We start from the raw sequence: 13,550 nt of genomic DNA, 5'->3' as shown, positions 1-13,550 counted from the left end.
TTGAATTATCTAAACCAGAGAAAGAAATACATATATACATGCCATAACTATATACATGATCCAAGCATATACATATATACAAGACAACAGTGCTCACCCACGGATTTAGTGGTATGACCAGTCAGGCCACGGGGAGGCGGGTGGGACCAGGAGGAATCCACAGGCATTTAATGTATCCACCAGAAAAAGCCGACCGCAGCCCACCACTGAAGATCCACCGCAGTGTCTCTGGAGATCCTGATCGAATCCTCAAGATCTCCTTTGTGTTGAAACCACTGCCTGCGGACGCACCACTGAAGAGCCCTCATGTGCCAGCGTGCATGAGTGACCAGCAGTATGCAAGAAGCAAAAAGACCAAGCAGACGTAGGACCTTGAGGACTGGAACTACCGCTCCATTTAGAAACATTGGAATCAACGCTTGAATGTCCTGAACCCGCTGTGGCTGAGGAAAGGCCCGATTCAATGTTTTATCCAGTACTGCCCCTATGAACAGGAGGCGTTGCGAGGGCTCCAGGTGAGATTTGGGCACATTGATTGAAAATCCCAGGTCGAACAACAACTGAGTTGTCGACTGCAGGTGACGCCGCACGAGCCCTGGAGTCTTGGCTTTGATCAACCAATCGTCCAGATAGGGAAACACCGCTATCCCTCTTCTTCTGAGCTCTGCCGCAACCACCGCCATCACCTTTGTGAAGACTCGAGGTGCTCAAGTAAGACCAAACGGGAGGACAACAAACTGCTAATGCTGCGACCCCACCACAAACCAGAGATACATCCTGTACGATTTGAGGATCGGAATATGGAAGTACGCATCCTGCAAATCAACAGACACCATACAATCTCCTTCATTCAACGCCAAAAGAACCTGTGATAGGGTCAGCATCTTGAACTTTTCCTGCTTGAGGAACCAATTCAAAATCCTCAGGTCCAAGATTGGTCTCAACCGACCATCTTTTTGGGGGATCAGGAAGTATCTTGAATAACAGCCCTGACCCCTCTCCTGCTCGGGACCAACTCCACTGCGCCCTTTGACAATAGGGATAACACCTCCTGTTGCAGTAACAGAAGATGGTCTTCCGAACAGAAGGATGGGAGGGGAGGGAAGGGAGAAGGGAACTCCCGAAAGGGAAGAGCATACCCCTTCTTCACAATGTCGATGACCCAGGAGTCTGATGTTATAAACTCCCACATGGGAAGAAATTGGGCGAGTCTCCCTCCTACCGGAGACACGTGAACAGGGAGTGGTGGAGGACTAAGGCTGCTTTCCTTGCTGCACCCCTCCTGAGGAAGAGGAAGAGGCAGAGTGCTGCTGGTTAGCTCCTCTCGTACGTACTCTACCCCTGCCCCTGAAGGATCTGTAAGGCAGGGATCCTGCAGATTGCTGTGGCGCCTGGAACCTGCCACGAAAGGATGAGCCACGTCCAAAACCCCTAAACTTCCTATAGGATCTGAAGGTAGAGGAAGTGGCTGCCTGAAGTCCCAACGACCTCGCTGTGGCTCTGCTCTCTTTGAAACGCTCAAGGGCAGAATCTGCTTTTGTCCCAAAGAGCTTTTCTCCGTCAAAAGGCAGGTCCAGGAGAGTAGCTTGCACATCCAAGGAGAAACATGATGAACGCAGCCAAGCTTGACGCCTCGACACTATGGTTGTACCCAAAGCTCTTGCTACGGAGTCCGAGGTGTCCAACCCAGACTGTATCACCTGGGTCGCCGCCGCCTGAGCATCCGTTAATAGATGCAACACCTCTTGTGGCAATTCAGGATGACCCTTTGCCTCCTCCATAAGGGCATTAATGCAATGCCCCAAAATGCAAGTTGCATTGGTTGATTTCAAGGCCATGCTGCACAAAGAAAAGGCCTTCTTTGCTGCCTGGTCCATTTTCTTAGACTCTGTCCGCAGGGATCCCGGGGAATGAACCAGGAGGAGCACGATGCCTGAACAACCAAACTCTCTGGAGTTGGATGTTTGGAGAGAAAGTCCGGGTCACCTGGAGCCGCATGATAGAGTCTCGCTACCGCCCTGTTGACAGCTGTAGAAGTCACTGGCTTCCTCTAAATATCTTTAATGGGGTCCAAGAGAGCCTCATTGAAGGGCAAGAGAGGCTCCGCCACTACAGAAGCCGGATGGAGCACTTCAGTCAGAAGGTTTCTTTTCATCTCTGCAGCAGGAAGAGAAAGATCCAAAAAGTCTGCAGCCTTCCTTATTACTGCATGAAAAGATGCAGCTTTTTCCCGTATACTCCCCTGGGGAAGCTAAATCCCATTCAGGGGAAGTGTCAATGCCACTTGCTGTGTCCAAGCCTTGGAAATCACCTGAAGGCTCCAAGATCTCGCCTTCCTCCAAATGCTGTCTGCTGTATTCCTCTTCCTCCAGGAGGCGTAATGCTAATCTCCTGGATCGGAGCCTGGATTCGAGTCCCAGCGTTGATAAGGCGTCAGCCGACGCCGAAGATCTTCGCCGGCGCTGCTCTTCGGATCCTTCTGAAGCTGGACCCTCCGGCGCCACAGGCAACTTAACTGTAGACTGGATCCATGGAGAATCCACCGGGGCCGGGGTAGCAGACATTGTAGGCATCACAGGCCTCCTGGGCGACGCCAAGGGCATCGGCGCCGAAGCGGCTCCAGAGGGCAGAAATGGCATAAAGGGTGTCGGCTTGTAAGGAGCCGGAGCACCCAAGTTAAAAGTCAAAGGGCCTGATGGACCCGCATGTCCTCCACCAGGTGCCATGGTGGAAAAGATATTGAACATTGCATTTAAAAATGCAACAGGATCCGTACCCGGTGCCGGGAAAGCAGGATAAGCTTGCGGAGCCGGCACAGAGGCAGATGATGGACCAGGCATCTCCTGCTCCGGAGAAGCCGCCGGTTCCTGTTGAGGCTCGACTTCAAACACCGACAAGGGTGAAGTCTAAGAAGCCGGAGTCGTTGGAGGCGGAAGAGTGATGGTCAGGCTAACCTCCCACGTCTGACAGCGCCGAGGTGACGGAGATCTGGATCTAGACCTGGACCTGGACGGGCCCCTGCACGATCGGCGCCGAGAGTCGTCGTGACGACGGTGAGAGTCCCCATGGCGACGATGGGTCTTCGAAGATTTAGAAGCAGACTCTCTACAATGACGCCTTTCCTTCCTTTTCTTAGAACGGGCTAAGAATAATTTCGCCTCTCTCTCCTAAAGTGCCTTAGGGTTCATGCGTTGACAAGAACCGCAGGACTCGACCTCATGGTCGGAACTAAGGCACCATAAACAATTTTCATGGGGGTCAGTGACCGACACCTGACCCCCTACACTGGTTACAAGGCTTCAAGCCAGATTTTCTTGGCTGCGACATAGTAACACCGAAGTGCAACTGTAGCTCCCGGTTAGCCTCGAAGAAAAACCGTTACTTGAAGGCACGGAAAAAAGGGAACAGACGTCTGCATGTCGACGAGGGCTTCTTATTGCCTGGATGACGTTATATGGTGTCGCGTGGAGTCGGGCAATTGTGACGTCATCGTGCAGAGCTAGAAGAAAATTTCTCCCCCTCGCGCCAGCTTCGACAGAGAATTCTTTAGGTTAGGAATCCACAGGTAGGTGTATCCATCAGAAAGTACAAACACTGTTCCAACGACAAAACTGCCAAAAGGGAAGGCCAAAAATGGCCAGAGGTAACCGCTTCTCAGGATCTGCATTGCTGAGCGAAAAAGAAGAAACTGACATCAGCACATCATCGGAGGGATTATAGGACTCCGTCATCCAGCGGATGATGTCTATATGGAGTCGCAAGATGCTCTCTACCGACGTGCTGAGGTACTGCTGAAGATATTTTCCGGATCCAGTCTGGTGCCTGCAGAGAATTCTAAGGTAATGAATTAGAGGCTAGTTTGCTCTATCAGATTCTAAATTCAATAAGGGGTCATTTGTGTCGATTCTCCAAGGTTTTCCTATGGAAAGTAATAGTTGAAATAAAAAATATATTGACATTGAGTTGAAAAAAAAACAGCCATTTGTGTCTACGTTTTCATCTGTAACTTTTTCTAATTATGGCAGATTTCAGAAAGCAATACACCATTACATTCGCTGGACCCTTTTGGTTGCATAGATGTTTAGGGCTTGTCAGTTCACTAAAAACCCGAGGTACCCAGAGTCAATAACTGACCTGCACCTTGCAGTGTTTTTTCATTTTCTACCAGGTATACAGCAATTCATGTGGTAAAATATAAATAGTGCAAAGTAGGTATCACAGAAACCAATGTATTTCTGAAATAGGCATGTAGGAAAATGGCTCCCTGTTGCAATTACCCCCCACTTTGTGCCTGATATTGATGCGGAGTTGACTGAGAAGTGTGCTGAGACCCTGCTAACCAGGCCCCAGCACCAGTGTTCTTTCACTATAAATGTACCATTGTTTCCACAATTGGCACACAACTGGCACACAGATAAGTCCCTTGTAAAAGGTACCAGTGGTACCAAGGGCCCTGTGACCAGGGAAGGACCCTAAGGGCTGCAGCGTGTGTTGTGCCACCCTAAGGGACCCCTCACCTTACACATGCACACTGCCACTGCAGATTGTGTGTGTTGGTGGGGTAGGCAAAGTCGACAAGCCCCCGCCCCCCCAGGCACACAAAATACTGCCCTGCCTGCATCGCCAGAGTGACCCCCAGGTCCCTCCATTGCTTTCAATAGCAAACCCGATGCATACTTTGCACACTGCACCCGGCCACCCCTGTGCCACTGAGGGTGTGTTTTGTGTGCTTGTGTCCCCCCCCATCCTCACCCCCCCCAGTGCTCTACAAAACCCTCCTGGTCTGCTCCCCGAGGACACAGGTACTTACCTGCTAGCAAACTGGAACTGGACCTCCCCTGTTCTCCATAGGCGCCTATGTGTTTTGGGCCCTCCTTTGACCTCTGCACCTGACCAGCCCTGTGTTGATGGTGCTGTGGCTTTGGGGTTGGGGTTGCCTTAAACCCCCAACGGTGGGCTGCCTATACCCAGGAGACTGACTGTGTAAGTGCTTTACTTACCTGAAAAACCAACCAATACTTACCTACCCCAGGAATTGTTGATTTTTGCACAGTGTCCACTTTTAAAATAGCTATTTGCCATTTTAACTAAAACTGTGTGTACTACTTTATTAAATCAAAGTTCTATACTTAACTGTGTGAAGTACCTTGCATTTTATGTACTTACCTCAAATGTGAATCTTGTGGTTCTAAAAATAGATTAAGAAAATATATTTTTCTATATAAAAACCTATTGGCCTGGAGTTAAGTCTGAGTGTGTGTTCCTCTTTTATTGCCTGTGTGTGTACAACAAATGCTTAACACTACCCTCTGATAAGCCTACTGCTCGACCACACTACCAGAAAATAGAGCATTAGAATTATCCAATTGTGCCACTGTCAACCTCTAAGGGGAACCCTTGGACTCTGTGCACCCTATCTCTCATTTTGCGATAGTATATACAGAGCCAACTTCCTACAGGGCACAAGATATGTAGTTTAGAAGCAGGGGTTATTTGCACATCTCTGAATTTGTTGGTACTCATACTAGCATGTGAATTAGAATGTATTTATCAAAATGATTTCTTTCTTACATTTGGAAGCTACAAATGCAGAGATATACATTTGGTAATAACATCAAAAATGGTATCTCATCTATTTGTGGGTAGGCCTGGTGCCTGCGACAGGAAACGGCCCAAAACGCAACATTGATCAATCAAATTTCTCCATGCTAAACGGACCCGTTTTTTTGCAAAATGGGTAGACAGACACACACACACACACACACACAGAGTTACATTTCTGTGATGGAAAGCTCTGGAATCTGCAGTCACAAACTTTCTCCCACCCAACATTCTCCTAGGTCTTCTGACGAAAATGGTACCTCACTTGCATGAGTAGGCCTAGTGCCCGCACCAGGAAAAGGCCCAAAACGCAACATGGATACATCAAATTGTTCTACGCAAAACGGACCTATTTTTCGCAAAGTAGGTACCTCTGGTTTTTTTACCCTACCTTAGCTGTCACATAGGGGAACCTTTCAAACCTGTACTTTTTTAATAAACTAGACACCTAGGGGAATACAGGATGGGGTGAGTTGTGTGGCCACAAAATGTCTTACACCTAGCATTCTCCTACAGCTTCCGATGAAAATGGTACCTCACTTGTGTGGGTTGGCCTAGTCCCCGTGACAGGAAATGGCCCCAAACGCAACATGGATACACCAATTTTATTCCATGCAAAATTTACCAGTTTTGTTGCATAGTGGGTAGCTGTAGTTTTTAGGCCCTAGCTCAGCCAGCACCTAGGGAAACCTAGCAAACATGTACATTTTTGAAAACGAGATGCCTGCAGAAATCCAGGGAGGGGTGGCCTGCATGGATCCCCTGAGTTTTTTTTGGTTTCCACCCACAATGCCCTGCAAACCTTAAACTTTGCCTGAAATCAAGCATTTTCCTTACATTTTTGTGATAGAAACTTCTGGAATCCGCAGGATTCCAAAAAAATCCTACTATCCAGCATTGACCCACTTGCGACAATAAAAATGCTGCACCACTTGTGTGGCTAGGCCTGGTGCTAGTGACAGGAATTTATCAAACCAAGGACAATGGGAGCCCTTTGCGATGGGATTCCTAGTGAAGTTAGATCTGTTCCTGGCACTGGTACTTGGCTCAATGCTGGGTGGTAGGAATTTTGTGTATTCCTGTAGATTCTGGAAGTTTCCATCTATGAAATGTGAGGAAAAATGTATATTTGTAGTCAACATTTGAGGTTTGCAGGACATTGTGGGAAAGAAAATGGTGTGCGATGGATGCGAACCACACCACCCTGGACTCCTCCAGATACCTAGGCTGTTAACCCATTTTTAGTGTGTTAGTAAGGGGGGTTTGGGGGAAGAGGTAAGCCTCCCAGAAAGACTTAGGCTGTCATTACAAGTGTGGCAGTCTTAAGAGCACCACACTCACGGCAGTGGTCAGACCGCTGCCAAAGTGGCGATCTGACGTCCACATTACGACCATGACCAAAGTGCCACGGTCGGACCGCCAGCACCGCCACGTTTCCACTGGTCAACAGACTGGTGGTGCCGGCGGTCTTAATCCGCCAGGGCAGCACTGCTAGCAGCTCTGCCCTGGGGATTATGACCCCTATGTCAGCCTGCTTTTGCATGGCGCTTTCACTGCCATGCCAAGGCGGGCAGAGATTGAGTGCCAGGGGGACCCTGCATTGCCCATGTATTTGGCATGGGCAGTGGAGGGGCCCCCATGGGCAGCCCCTTCACACTTTTCACTGCCTGATCTACAGGCAGTGAAAAGTGCGACGGGTGCTGTCCCGCCCGATGCACTGCACCATTGCTGCTAGCTCGATTACGAGCTGGCGTCAATATTGTGGCCTGTTTCCCGCTGGGCCAGTGGGCGGAAACTGTTTCTGGGGGGGATTGGCATGCCCATGTTGGGCTGCACCTACTGAATGTAATAAAAAAAAAAAAAAAGCCCAAGGCAGAAAGACTGAACAGGTCAGGAAATGTGGTGTGTGGTGTGGGGGGGGGGGCAAAGGTCCTTGCCCAAGGGGCCACTACCCCCTCCCTGGAGCCAAGTTTGTGGATCCCTGCTTGGGGATAACCCTACCTACGGTGATCCCCAAGTACAAGTCCACTAGGGAAGGGTACCATTGGAAAGGGGAGGTTATCGCCTTTCCTATGATACCGCCCCGTCTGCCGACGAGCTCTGGAGGCTAAGATAGCCCCCGAGCACCTAGGCAGTGAGACAGTAAAATTAGACGATTGGCTCCTTTCTACTTTGTTTTCAGTGAAATGACATCAGTGCGCTGTGCGCTCTTGCTGGTCATTTCACTGAAAGCCAAAAACAGCTCTTTCCCACCTCCTGAGGCTGTTTTGTAGGAAACCAAAACCATCTGTTGTATACTACAGAAGGATTTGGCACTTGTGATGAGGACAGAATGGTTCTGTCCTCAGCACAGGAGCACTGGTGCACATGACTGAACTTTTTCAGCATGCGCACCGAAGGGGTTAAGGAACTAAGATGTGTACATGGCTTCTACGTTCATTCTATAGGTGTTCAAGGCATTATGTTTTTTGCCATGCTCCAAAACTTCAGAACAGAAGAACTTCATCTTAGGACATTAAATGCCATCTCTTCTTGTCTATACATGTAATGTTTGACTGTGTGACTAGGACCATCCAGTTTTTCTCTTCACTCACATGTTTAAGCTTAAATGATAATTATGTTAATATTTTATGCTACATGTATTTCTTTAAATGTAGTTTTTTGTTGGAAATGGCCCTTTCTGCAGTTGTATCCCTAAACCTTTTGACTTTCTCCCCCTATTTTGTTGGCTTTAGGGCTCTGAGCACTTTACCACTACAACACAGTGTTTAAGTGCATGTGCTTTCTCGCCCACAAACTTGGTATAACTGGCTTATAACTATTTGGCTTATTTAGTTGACTTGTGTGTTCCTTGTAAAGTGGTATACCACATACCCAGGGCCTGTAAATTAAATGCTACTAGTGGGCCTTCAGCGCTGATTGTGCCACCCACAGAAGTAGCCTTTCAAACTTGTCACAGGCCTGCCACTGCAGTGCTTGTGTGCACAGTTTACTGCCACATTGACTTGGCAGGTCAAACTACTTGCCAAAGCTTAAACTCTCTTCTTAACTACACCTAAGCCACCCATAAGGTAGGCCTTAGAATGACCTATGGGCAGGGTGCTGTGTATGTTAAAGATAGGACATATATTTTTATGTGCTACTTGTCTTAGTAGTGACAAACAGCTTTTTTTGTTTTTCGCTACTGAGAGTGCTGCTCCTCTAATAGGTTTGAATTGGGAATTTCTTTATATATGTCTAAGTAGTAATTTCTGATCTGTAAGGAGTAGCATGGGCATGTTTGGTATTTTGGAATGGTAGTGAGCAATTCTGCTTACTGGTGTAGGTGGATTTTACATTACTATTTTAGAAATGCCACTTTTAGAAAGTGGGCATTTCTCTGTGCTTATAACTCTAGTGCGTTGCAGACTCACTCCAATCCACATCTGGGGTAGAATGACAGCTCCACTTTGTGCATATTCTCCAGACTGCCATCAATCAGGGAGGGTTAGGTGCGACAGGGTTACATCTGCATTTATCTATGTACTGATGGTCTTCATGGGCTGGGAGAGGGAGTTCACATTTCACACTTGTATAGGCTGTGTCCTGCCCTCACATAAAGTGCTTGTTTACAACTCTACTAATGTCTGGTGCCAAGGTATGGGAGGAGGGAAACTCCTTGCTGGAAACTTCTCCTACCTTCTAGAAGCATGGGCACCAGGGTATAAGCACAGGGGCTCTGACCTCATTTTTAGAGCATTTTTGGAACTGGGACTGAGCCTCTGTCAGAAGGACTGCACAAAGGACTCAAATGGACTGCTATTCTATTGTTGCCCTGCTACCTGCTGGGTGGCATAAAAGACTCACTGGATGGCTTTTCTGCTTGCTGCCAGCTGCTCCCAGACTCTAGACTACCCAGGCACTGCTGGATTGCCAGGAGGAACTGCCATTAAGTGCCTTATTGTACTAGCCACCCTGCCCACTGCTGCTTGCGTCTTCAGTGTCCTCCCAGAGGCTGGCGTAGGATCACTGCTGTTCATTGGCTTCTCCTGGTCCTGCCCCTGTGGTGCTTAGAAAGCCTGTATATAGTGACTTTACTTGGGCAGATACTTAGTGTTTGGGGAGCGCTGTGTATGGCTCCTTGTCCCTGTGAGCCTGGCACGTGGTGAGAGTGTTATTTCCCCCCTAGCCCCTTAGCATAGGAGGAGTGCTTAATTTCCCACTCAACGTTTCAGAGGCGCCTTTGCCCTGGTTACTGTCAGAAGTGTGCTGGGGCTGATTTTGACAAGAGCCCACATTTCAAGGCAAGCAAATGCCATCTCGGGCACCACTTCCCATCAAGTCACTCCTGAAAGACAAGCGCGACCTCAGAGCTGGTTTGCTCATGACCTCCATGAACGCTCCTCACCATGGAAACTAGGAACAGCGCTATTCTTCAGTCCTTTCTGCACTTTGTAGCACCTGCTCACTTTCATTTCAGATTCGCTGCAAACTACCCTATTCCATGCAGTAGGTGTGCATATAACTAACTTCCCTCATTTCTTTGAGGCTCTGGAGCTACCACATAATGCCTATTAGCAGTGCAGGGGGGGCTGCAACCAATGTTTTAATGTGCCTGATGCCAACATTACTGTTCTGACTTTGTGGTAAATCAAGTGCCTTCCTAAACTTGCTGCATCTCATATCCTGATGCTATTAAGTGTGAGATTAGGATTTCCTGAGGCATTTATCAGGATACTCAGTACTAATTCAGTACCAGCAGAATAAGCATATTTTTTCTCATTTATGTGGTTTGTCTTATGATATGGAATGGTAAATGGTGCTCATGAGATTATTATGATGACCTACCCACTGTGCCTAATGCTCTGATGTTGTGATTCACGCCTAGCCAAGATCATGAGTACTGATGATTCAGGATTTGCATAGTGCGCACAGTACTTATAAATACTGTCATTTTGACTCAGGTAATACACAAAATATTAATATATATAGTGCCACGTGTAGAGTCTTTTTGTGGTGTATTTGTTGTGTCACTGATGTGAGTGTGTTAGGAAAATGCTCTACACATGGCCTCTGGGGATAAGCCAGACTTCTCTATGTCAAGCTACCAGGGGGGTGAGCACAGGTTATCTTTGGTGTGTAACTGCCTTGCAGTGACTAGAGTGGTGGGTTCTGCCTGGCTGAGGCAAATACCCTAGCCAACCAGAAACCCTATTTCTAACAGTTTTATTCATTTTTATTACATTTGGCAAGGCAAACATCTAATACTGAAAAAAGACTCACCACCCCATCTATTTTACATCTCATTAAAACTTTATTATGTACCAACATATACTCCCTTAGATTCACAACCAGCCTTATTAAGATGATCCAGTATCATCTTAAACTGCCTCTGTGCGAATTAAGAAAACATCTACACAGAGTCAGAAACGGTCATCATTAACTCTTTCTATTTTTGTCATGTAGACTATTAGGAAGTTCCAGCAGCATCTACTTGAGAGAATTTGTGCATTCCTACAGTCTCGAAGGGCCCTATAGCAGGCCCTCGGACCCTAAAGTAATCAAATCCTTCTTTATACATTTAAGTTGTTGGTACGGTGACATGGTATAATCTGGAAAGATCAATATTTTTTCACCATCTAACTTTGGCTTTCATCTATGACCACTTCTTTGTCCCTGGGACTTCTTAACTCCATGACTCTTATCATCACCACTCAATATTTTTGTTGGCAACCAGTAAACCGTTGCTCTCACTCAATGAGAGTCCCGCTGCAAAAGGACCTCACAGTAGTTATGGACTCAAACTGTCACAGATGAGACTTGTAAAAGTCACATTTCCACACTGCAAACATGAAAATGTTAGACATGAGGGAAGCTGAAACTTGCCAGCAATAAGATCAAATGGTCACAGTTGAGAAGCATCTGGGGTTTTCTATAAATGTGGGTGCTGTGAGAGGGCTTGTGTCCTTAGCGAATGCAGGGGGAAACTCGAGCTGATTTGTGTGATCACTCCCTTTTAATAAACTAATTTCAGAGATTCAACCAAAACAAGAGTACTGCAGTTTCTTTTACACCTAAACATAGTTCTTTTCACTGTCACCAATGACAAGCAGATTAGACTCACAACACTGCAACAGGCCCTTTGGCTTCTCACTCAGAGTGGACCATTAAGCATATCTCTGTTCATTTGTTACCGTTTATGGCCTTCTCTGTCCCACTTTTCAAACTTTGATTCCGTTTTATCTGCAGTTTCTAATTTTTCCTCTTTTCTCTCATTTATTTGGCGGTGGCTCTTACTCTGATAAGGCAGAAAAGAACAAGTTACTTACCATGGCTAACATTTTTTCTGGAGGATAAGCTATCTATCTGTGGATTCCTCACCTTTTGAATATTCGCAATGTGCCAGCATTCAACAGAAATTTTTTCTCTCTAGCTCTTCACGTCGACGAGGACGTCACAGTGAAACAGCTCTGCACGCAACTGTCTGACGTCATCAGAGCCATAAGAAGTCCTCATCGCCATGCCAACGTCAGTTTCACCCACTTCTTTACCGTGTCTTCGAGGCAAAAGGGTTAACGCCAACATCACAAGCACAACATGTGCTAACAACACAAGAATTTATATGTAACATCCATATATAAACATACATTCCATATCTCCAGTGAGAGATCCACAGGTAGATACTGTATTCACCAGAAAAAGCAATAGTAAAGCTAAGTAACTTGTTCTTCTGATGGATACATCTACCTGTGGATTCCTCACCTTTTGAATAGAATCCCAAAGCAGTCCTGCACTCGGAGGTGGGTGCCTGTCTGGCTATACCAAGAAGTCCTACAGCACAGAACAGGCAAAATGTCCCTCCCTTCTCACTTCCGAATCCAAGCAATAATGTTTTGCGAAAATGTGGAGGGAAGCCCAAGTTGCTGCCTTACAGATGTCAACAGGTACACCTCTAGTCAAAGCAGAAGGAGTAGTCTTGGCTCTGGTCGAATGAGCTCTGATACCCTCGGAGGGATCCTTCTTTGACAGTGCATAACAAATTTTAATGCAAAGAATGACCCTCCTTGATAGCGTTCTTCTGCGGACGGCCTTTCCCGGCCTTTCCCTTCATCTTGCCAAAGTAGCCAACGAAAAGCTGATCATCCGTCCTAAACGCTCATAACCAGTCCAAGTAGAAGCTCAGCGTTTTCATTGGATCCACCCGGTGCAGCCTTTCCTCCTCCTTAGAGGAATGGGGAGGACGGTAAAAGGATGGAAGGGTGATGGACTGCCCTAAATTGAAAAGAGGCGACACCGACATCTCAACAAATGACAGCGCCAGTGACATCTCAGGTGACTTCTGTTGTTGAGGTAATAAGGTGGGACTCACCTCCCAGGTCAAGCGGCATCAAGACTTAGAAGCTGGCAACAAAGACCTCGGGCTAGCATCTCAGGAAGAATGACGTCAAGAGCTATGGTGATGCTGCTTCTGATGTGACCTCTAGGACCTTTAGGACAACTCCTCCTCTCAAGGCTTGGATCTCTGACTGCCCGCTTCTCTTTTTTAGCCTTTGCCAGGAACAGTTTTGCCTCCCTTTCCTTCAGTGCCTTTGGGTTCATACTCAGGCAAGAAGAGCATCCCCAGACCTCATGGTCTGAACCCAGGCACCATAAACAATTTTCGTGTAGGTCAGTAACTGACATATGACCTCCACACTCTCTACAAGGATTAAAGCCTGACTTCGTCAGCAGAGACACTGTAACACGAAGAAAACTCAGAAAAGAAGCTCCCTCGATACAGTTTAACACCTGGAGAGGTAGAAAACCTGTTAGTGCCGAAGGTGTGGAAAAAAGGGAACAGACGTCAGCACGCTGTTGAGGACTTCTTATGGCTCTGATGAAATCAGATGGAGTCGCATGCAGAGCCGGTCCATTGTGACATACTTGTCGAAGTGGAGAGCTAGAAAGAAAAACTTTGTTGAATGCTGGCG

The 13,550-nt window shown here is 47.1% G+C and overlaps 1 protein-coding gene across 2 annotated transcripts in view; it reads right to left on the bottom strand.

Annotated features, from left to right (window-relative positions):
- CCDC66 (coiled-coil domain containing 66) overlaps positions 1-13,550 on the bottom strand; it is a 236,185-nt gene that overhangs the window by 133,934 nt on the left and 88,701 nt on the right. The window lies entirely within an intron of this gene.

The sequence above is a fragment of the Pleurodeles waltl genome, chromosome 9, assembly GCF_031143425.1.
Source record: "Pleurodeles waltl isolate 20211129_DDA chromosome 9, aPleWal1.hap1.20221129, whole genome shotgun sequence".
NCBI classification, from domain to species: Eukaryota; Metazoa; Chordata; class Amphibia; order Caudata; family Salamandridae; genus Pleurodeles; species Pleurodeles waltl.
This window is presented reverse-complemented; position numbering and strand designations above follow the sequence as displayed.